This window comes from Nesoenas mayeri, assembly GCF_963082525.1.
Source record: "Nesoenas mayeri genome assembly, chromosome: 4".
NCBI lineage: Eukaryota > Metazoa > Chordata > Aves > Columbiformes > Columbidae > Nesoenas > Nesoenas mayeri.
The window spans coordinates 53,026,421-53,036,078 of NC_137540.1; positions in this window are offsets into that span (position 1 = coordinate 53,026,421).

Consider the following 9,658-nt stretch of genomic DNA (forward strand, 5'->3'; position numbering starts at 1 on the left):
AAGACTGATAAGTTTTCCCACATTCTGTTGTGAGAGGGGTGTGTTTGAGGAGGGGTGGATGGAAGAGGTGACTAGAACTGACCAACGGAAGTATTCCATCCCATAATTGTCATACCCCCTATATAAGAGGGTGATCACGAGGGTCACGCTCTCTTCGACCATGGCTGGCATCTAGAGAGGACCCTGTCTGTCTGTCTGCCTGTGACCTACAGGCCTCAGGCCCTGCATCCTGCAACCAGTTTCCGGTTTGCTGTGCAGTCCCGCCTGTGTCTTCCGGGGGCCTGAGCTGCAGCTGTCGGAGCCGCCAGCTCCGCACACCCAGCTCTGCTGCTGGAGTGACGCCAACTCCACATCAAGCATTCGAGATTGGTTTTGTATATTTTGTATATATAGTCTCTATTTATTAGTAGCATTAGTAAAACCCTTTAAAACTCTCCAACTTAAAGTCTAAGTCTCTCCTCTTTTCCTCTTATCTTTCCAGTCATCTTTCCGATCTAAAGGAAGGGGTGGCGGGAAATGAGGGGATAACAGGAAGCGTCTGCCACGGTTTATTGCCACCTTGCATTAAACCTTGACACTTATACATTCTTTTCCTTAAGCTTGATCAGAACGTAAAGACACGTGTGACTAAACTTCAATTGACAGTTACTGGCCAACTGTTCTCCATGACACCTAGAGCATGTGCTGCAAGCAGCAAGCACCTATCTCAGGACAATATTTGTTGTGAAAGCACAGAAAACAGGCAAGGAAGTATCTCCACACTTCTGCTTCCAAGTCATAGTCCACTAAACTGATGACAGCAATCAGCGCAACTCACTGCTGGCATGACAGTTCAACGAGCAGCACCAGGAGCACAAGGCAAAGGGGACCCTTCTTGTGTCTGTTATCTGTGCAAGGGACGTACAAATCTCTCTTCTGAAAACACCCATATTATGGATGCTGACAGACTCCCACAACACAAGTTACTGTTATCCAAGCACAAACAATACCAATAAAGAAGACTGCAGGTTTCAAACAGTAGAGCGGGACCTAAATCAGGCTATACTGCTTTACAGCCAGGCACTGCAAGGTAGAACGCCTGGAGGAGTTCACAGCATTTTTCCCTATCTTTTTTCCAAAGACTGCGTGAAGCTCTCAGCTGCTCTGGTAGGCTCTATATACAAAGCATTCAACACATCTAGGACCAAGCCCACAAGAAAGCCAGGGGAAGAGCACCTGTATAGAATGTGGGTGAAACAGAAGAAAGACATCATGCTCATGCTCTGAGCAAGCTCCGGAACAAGGTGCTTGAGGTGACCTTTTTCTTACCCCTTTAAGGCATTTGGGAAAAAGCAACACATCAGGTATCTGTCAGGTACCCTCACACATGCCCACCAAATGGAACTGTCTCAAGACCAGCATGTTTAAATATGTAAAAGAGCTTTAATCATTGCTTCCCAATACCACAGACACGCTACCCTTTTAGCCAGTATGCCTGTCAATGGAACTGAATTAAAACTGAATTCACTGATTTGAATCTTCTCGGTTTCAAGTGAAGCTCTCCACAGACTGCAGGTTTTGCAGTTATCAACACCACTGGAAAAATACAGTTTGTGGTACACAATATAAATCCATATGCACTGCAAACAAAAAATGCGTTTCTAGTTTATACGTAACTTAAAGTAGAAGTTTATCATAAAAGTGGAAGTGTATCACAAAAACTCAGCTTGAAGGATTGCTCTAGCTTTGACTTAATGAACTCAAGTGAACAGAGTTATGACATTTATTCACTACACAGAACAGTGAAGCATTTCCACACACATTCCCCTATCAAAGTCACTAATTCCTCTGTTTATATACCAATACATGTTTTTCCAGTTTCTTCAGTTATCATCTTTTTCAGTAGCCTCTACCATTATACAATTCAGGAAAAGATGTGAACAATAAACAAACACACAGCATCTGTGTTGTATCACACACAGCACACAGCCTGGCCACTTAGTACTAATCACATTAACTGGAATTGATGAAAAGCAGCTCTGAGCAGGGACATGGTTCCTCATACACCAAAAGTAAATGTTTGACAGAACATACTGTTGGTTTTTTTCTTGCTAATATTATAGGTATACATGACCACATCTGCTTTCTAACACCAGCTGAGACTGTCTGAGCAGAGCTCCAATGGATCACGAAGCTGCTGCTGCCCCCAGCTTCAGTTAACCAAGCTGGAGGGAAGGTAAGCTCAGCCAAGTCAGGAAAAGGCAGCCACGAGACCATTCCACCGCTCGGCTTTATTTATGAGAAACTCATCCATAATTTATTGATGAGAAACTCATCCATAATTTATTGATGAGAAACTCATAAATAATGAGTCAACTCAACTCATATAATGTCAACTCATAGTAGTCATACAGAAAACAAACGAAACCCCACAAAACCAAAAACTGATTTGTGTAAATACACAAAGCATTTCCCGAAACACTGGGCTGCGAGGCCTTAAAAAACAACGCCTCCAAAACCATACAGGTGTGGGCAGGACACCTGCTAACCCCTTGCCCCTCGGCAGTAACCCAAGGTTCCTTTTTTCCTCACAGGGTTTCTGCCGGCCGCTGCGGGTGAGGCGGCCCCGCCACCCCACGCTGCCGCCGGGCCTGAGGGGCTCCCGTGGGCGGCGTCGGGTCAGCCCGAGCACTGAAGCTCAGCGCCAGGGCTGGAGTTACCCACACCGCCCCGGTCACCCCGCCGGCGGCCCGCACGGTCCCGCGAAGCCTTTCCCGCCGGCCAGCGGCTTCCCCCGGCCCGGCCACACACACACCTGCCGCGCCCCGCCTGCGGACCGTTGGGCTCAGCAAGGGACGCCGCCACCCCCTCTCCTCCGACGGGGGTGTCCGCCTGCACAGCTGCCCCTCCTGGCCGCCTCTCCCGCCAGCAGCCCCCCCTTCGGGCCGGGGGCATTGGTTCGGGCCGTGGCGGCGCTGTGAGGAGACTCCGCTCGGTGCGGCGTGGCCGCCCAGCGAGGCCTGTTGGGCGCGGGCTGCGCCTGCAGGGGCCAGGCGGAGCCCTTCCCTCTAGAGATTCTCCAGGAGTTGCATAATTCGTCAAGAAGCCACAACAAAATGCCCAGATCCGCGCTGGCAACGGCACGTGCGTGTTTGAAACGTGTTTCCCAAGGGTTGCCATCTCCCGACCTTCGCCAGAAATCCCTGCTTCAGAGCGAGAGCTGCTTTGCTTTGGTTTGGTTTGTTTTGTTTAAAAAAAAACTTGTTTAATTCCCCAAACTGCATTAATTCTTGTGAACAGTTTGAAAAATAAATCTTACCTACGCTTACATTTCTAACTGCAACAAAACATCATCAGTTACAGGATTGGGAACCCCAAAAATAACAGGAATATTCCCAGATAAGGTGCTGGGTTTTCATTTGCAGTTGAAATTAGGGGGGTGGTATTTACCATACACTGTGCCCTCGTGATGTTTTAGCTGTTTCAATCTCACCTTTTATTCAGTCTCAAAACACATAATTTGATCCGGCTTTCTAGTGGTTTCCAGGCTTTTTATTTACAATTAAAAAAAAAAAAAAAAAAAAAAAAAGGTATTCCTTGAAATTTCCCCAAGAATCAAACACCAAATCAGCCACAACCTTGTCAGAAATCTACTTTTTCCACATGAACTTTGTTCTTGTTACATCAGTGCTGTTATGGGCAATCTTTAAGTTCTCCTTAATAGGGAAAAATGGTAATATCCCTCGTGATTCAGTTAAAATCTGCGATGACTTTTGGTGTGACATTTCTCCGGTGTGATCCTGCCCAGCCCCTTGCACAAGCACCTGCCACAGGTACGAATGCTCTTACGTGGGGAAGGCAGCAGTTCCAACCCACTTCTGCAGTAGGGCTGCACTAGAACAGAACTGGGTTTGGTCTAGGTCGACTGTACATTTAGTGAAGCTCAGCACAAATCTTAGCACATCTGCACTTTTACAAATTGAGAGGTCCCCGAGTTTTTTTGGGAACAAGCTCCATTGCAGCACACAAGCCAGCACTTGTTATGCCTGCTAAAACGTGGACGTTAGCCAGATCCTTTCTGGTGTCAGTATTATCAGGTATCTAATCAAATCAAGCTTCAGCTATGCAACCAACCTGCAACTTTATGCAATTGCGTGCATCAGGACTAGAAAATTTGGAGAGTTAAAAGCAACCCTTAGTTTACTGATAGGACAAAGACACCTTTCGGGTTTGGATCTGCTACGTGCTCCGGCAACACTGCTGCAATTGCGACAGCAGCAATTAATTACAACTCAAGCCAAGCGGGCTGGGTAAACTTCATGCATAGTAGTTCAAACAAATCTTGAATTCTTCCTGATGAAGGGGAGGAATACGTGATTAATAGGTTGTGTGGATCAATGAGGCACTATACTAGCTACAAGACAGAGGGAGAGGAGTTTTTTGTGCTGTTTATTTCATTTTGTCCAAATAGATACGGCAGACCTTTTTAAAAGACTTGACTGGAAATTACTGCCCGATGTCATTGTTATTTCTGTGTGCTACTCTTTCACCTTAAAAGTGAAGGTGAATATTATTTCACCTTCAGGTGAATATTATCCAGGTGAATATTTTGGTACTGAAGATCAGGAATGGAAAATTCCATTCTTGTTGCTAGGTTTTATGAATTCAATTTATTCTTGAATTTGAGATGGCAGATTAATTTCAAACACAACTGGCTTGAAGAGGAAGGTGATGGAAATCAAGTCGTGCTTTTAAAGGCAATAGGATTTCTTCTTGTTTGAGAAGTAAAGGATTAAGCACTTCCAGTACAAACTGGAGTATGTCTAAATTCATCAAAAGCATGTTTTTAAATTGAGACACCAAATAATTCACCAAATCATTCAAGTGTCTGATGGTTTAAGTATTAAAATAATTTCCTCATTTGAATAAAAACTTGAAAAAAAGAGTTGGGGAAGATGAGTGCTTTTCCTATTCAAATGTCCAATGACTATGTGAAATCATTACAGATTTTCAAACTAAATCATAATGAAATAGGGCAGGGCAGAACCAGCAAAGAGACACTGCTGAGTACTTAAAAATTCTCCTTTTCCGGTGATCTAAACTCCATATTGTAAAGCACTACTCTGCTGGCTCAGGCAGAAGGAGATGTTCTAAAGTTGCAGTCTTCAGGTCTTCAGTCCCCTGGTTACCTCTGCATAAGAACTGTTTGGAGCAGTTCTGATAGTAGGTGCTTGAGCCAGGTTTAGAGGAGTGGGATGGGAAGTTTTCTATCTCCTAAATTTGAATGTACACCATTTCTGGGTATTGAGCATCCACTGAGGAGTGTGTCTGACTGTTCTTTGCTCCAAGCACGTGATTTAAGATTCTCTGGAACTAAGAGAAAGTCTCTTTCCGTGTCACTGAGGGCATTATTTTAATGTTAATTTTTAAATAATTTTGCCCATTGGTTTAATTCATGCTCGAATTAATTTCTCCTGAATGGTTGAAAGTAAAATAAAAAAGTTATCAGAGCCAAAATAAAACCCCAAACCCTTCAAAGTTTTCTTCATTTCATTCATTTGCAACCACAAAAATTCTCTATTTTGCTAAGAGACGTATTAGGAGTTTTCAGTACTTGGAATTATTTGTCTTTTTTTTAAAAAAATACATATTAGCACCACCATCTCACCTCCTTTTTGACTCTGACATATTTAGTTACTGTCCTCCCACTGAAATCCCCTTTAAAATGGCTTTCTATCTCAAGTTAGACTCTTTAGTCTGGATATCTTCAACTGATTCATGGATGGAAAAAAAAAAAAAGAAAGGAAATACTATTCTTTTTTTTCTAGGCCCTTTCTTCACAGAGTTTAACATGTTCTGGAAGCTGAGTAATCTCATTAGGGTTTATTCAGGGGGAGCTGAACTGGCTCACCAGTTTGCAGGCTCAGCCATCTAAGCAGTGCATGAATGAACTGCAGACAGAGTTAGAGTAGAGCATTAGGAGTCAGAATAAAAGGTTAAATCTCATTTCCTTCCTGCACAAGTTGTAATACTTGAGTGTGTTTGTTAGGCTAAATCATGTCAAATTTGGTATATGAATTTATGTCATTCAGGATGAGTATTAGGAAGCCATTGGTGTCTTTTATGCAAGCTAGCGGTTTAAATTATCTATAGCATCACTCGAGAACTGGGTATGGTAAAACCTGAACATGGTGGCTCAGAGATGGTACAGAGCATTGGGTTGATCCTTTTATGGAACCATCTATTATGGGAACAAGATCTTGCTCCTGAGTGACAACTCCCAGCTCAGACTTCACCTGCCTGTAGGTGAAGCCAGGTCTCTTTTTTTCCTATGTACATAATTTATCTGATTTTTATCTGTCATTTTATTGACCACTCAGTAAAAAAGCTAATTTCTAACACTTTCCCTCATCATCACTATGAATGCTTTAATAGTTCAGCAAACTGTCACATCTCATTGCTCCCCTCCCTTTCCAGGTTGTTGCTGGACAAAAAAATAACCCCAACGTGAATTACTACAGAACTCCACTGATGAATTTGCTTCACATCTTTCCTTCCTGTCTTTTCACGAACTATTCTTCCATGCAAGGACATTCTTTCTTATCCTTCTTATTTTGAAATTACATTCCAAGTATAATAAATTATGCAAAGGCAAAAATACCAAAACCTGCCAAACTGGTCATGCCTACAAACATCTTACCTGCTGATATTGTCCATGCTGATTTCTGAAACACTGAATTTCTCAAGGAAATTAAGAAACACCAAATATTTGATTTTTTCAAATGGAGTAGCAGATGCTGGTAAAGTATAGCAAAACCTAGCTGATCTGTTCATGAGAATTTCAATTCATCCAAGACTTTCACCTTATAGAATTTTTCATTACTCATTTCATCCACAGGAACTTGGGTTTAGTAGCTTGCAAAGTTCTTCATAGTGAAAGATCAGTAAATAATTTACTTAAAGTAAATAAGTCATCAATAATATCTACTGGGGTGGCATGTGTAATGGGCATGTGTGTATTTCTCATCGTGTTAGTGGCTGTGAAACCTGACCCTTTGTGTTGTTGCTCTGTTTTGATAGCTCTTTCAGACATACTAGATTAAGTATTAAATATATAAGGAAGGGTGCCGTTTCTTTTTTATTCAATACAAGTTGCAAAATTGATGTGTAAACAGAGGTATTGTATAGCAACTGGCAGTTGGTAACAGAACAAAGACTTAAACAGCTTTCTCTCCTTTAAACACTCTGTGACTAACTGTGGTTTAAGTCAAACTGAAAATAAGTTTTGTTGCAGAAATTTTCAGAAATTTGATGGTTCAAAACTGAGAGTCACTGTAATATTTTCTTTGACACAAAGATGTCTTTGTTTTATTTTTCAAACCATTTAACAGGTACCATGTTTTAAATTTAAAGCCTTTAGGGACCTATAGTGGTGAAAGACATGAGATCTTATCTTAAATTCTTGTTTTCTTTTATGCCATTCCTTCTTGTTGAAGTGTTGCGTTTACCGTAGATTTCTGAAATATTTGTTGGTATCTTTGTTAGGGTCAGCTCTCCTACCTCAGACGTGGAAGATTTGTGTTCTAGAGTGGAGAGTCTTCCATTAAAGTTAGAAGTTAATCTGAACGCAGTATAATAACTGCAGTCTTAAATACCATTTAACCATCCACAAACTTCTACCTAGACTCTAACGTAAGCTGAGAGCATAGGACTGAGGAAACATTATAAAGGCAATAAAACAGGTCTTCCTCCTTTGCTTTTCTAGTCTACGTGCAAATCCAGCCAAAAATATAACAGGTTCATTCAAAAAACAATTTTGGATATTTAGTTTTTCTGGATTTTTTTTATTTTAGTTTTAAAGTTAATGGCCAGATGAGTCCAAAAATTGCTAATAGCTTCAGAACTGTTAACTGGAAAGGTTGCCCCGATAGGTTCTTTACTCAACTACAGTGTTTTTATTTAATTTTATCTTATAACAATTACAAGAAATCCTGGATTATGCCTTATAATAAGGAAAAAAAGCAAGTTGGGTTTAATCCGGAATGTTATAATGTTTCCCCATTCACTCTTCTGACTATTTATTTTACAATGTGGAGGAGTGTGACTGTATCTCAGAATAGCACAGAACAGACATTGGCTTGAGAGTAATAAATACCCCAGTAGAAAACAGTAGGCTAGATAAAGCATTATTTTAGCAATTTGAAGTGTGGAGGAGAAGGGAAATCTGACTGTGAGGTCTGAGGAAGAAACCTGAACATCAGACACCTGAATAGTTGCTATTAATACGTGGGAGGAAAGTGAGCTGCCTCAGGGATAACAGGAGTAAGAGACAGAGGAAGCAGAGCCAAAGTTTCTAGCCAAAGCCTATCAGAGAAGAAGGACCAAAGAAGAATAGTGGAGCTTCCAATCAGACAGAAACAGAATAAAATGGCCATTGCTGCAGCAGTAACTAACTTTTTTTAGCCCTTATGACCTTAGCTTTCCAGTTCTTCAAATAGAATTATTGAGATTTTTTGTAAAAACACAGCCATCAGGTTATTAATAAAACATTCCTCTCCGGTGTCATTGATTTATAGGTTATGTAAATACATTTCTATTGTTTCTTTACCAAGAAAAATGCAAAGCTGAGTTCCTTGTTTCTGATGGTTATGACCTTTAACTAGTACTGTGATCATTGCTGCTAACATTAAGATTCAACAGTGATTTTCAATTCACAAATACTCTTCATAGACATTTCCATCACAGGCAGAAATTCTTCTGGCATAAATGGACAATTAGCAAAATAATATTGGTTAACAGATCTAAAGTTTGACATATCCATACAAAACAAAACAAACATAAAAACGAAAGCATAAACCTTTCAAGTGTTCTTAAAATAAATGTAGATACATTGATAATGTTATTATTTGAAGTTAAGAACAGGAAAACAATTGCCAGTACAAATATTTCCCTGTGTAATCTAATTACAGCTCAAATGTAAGGATTTAACATATAAGTTACCTCAGTTCGCAATGTTTATCAAGAAAAACAAAAGTACTGCATACGTTCCATAGACACCTTCTGTGCAAGACAATGTTGATTTACGTATATACTAATAAAATTGCAAAGATGTCTGCCAGGAAGATAAAGGAGGTACAGAACAGAGAAGTAAAGCACAGGCAGATAATTTGACCCCAAAAAGCAGTAGTCATGCAGTTTGGCAACATGTAAGAGAGAACATTCTTTCACCTGTCGGGGACAACATGTTCAGGTTTTTGTGACATAAACAACTCATTTAATTTTCATCTTGTACAAACGTAAGTACATCTATACAAAATGGAAAGCCCTGAAGCTATAAATGTGTAATGAACTGAAGCTCGAAAGATTTGTTCGTGTCACTGCCGTTGCAAGTAAAATTGTAACCTGCCTTATTAGTACATTTTTTGTGGAACGTGTCTAAAGTGGTGCACAACATTTTCTCTGTTTTCCTCCTTTCTCCTATAACTTAGGTTCAGAGACAATCTGAATGTCTAGGACAACCTGAGAAGATGCAAAGAAGTGGGACCCTCTGTTCTTCTCCAGCACCTCTGCACAGGTTACACTAGCCAACAGGACAGATTTAGGCTCCTGGGGCCCCAGCAGCCTTTCCTCTCACCACCTGCATCCACTGAGCTGAATTTAAACACTCTTACTGAGTTCA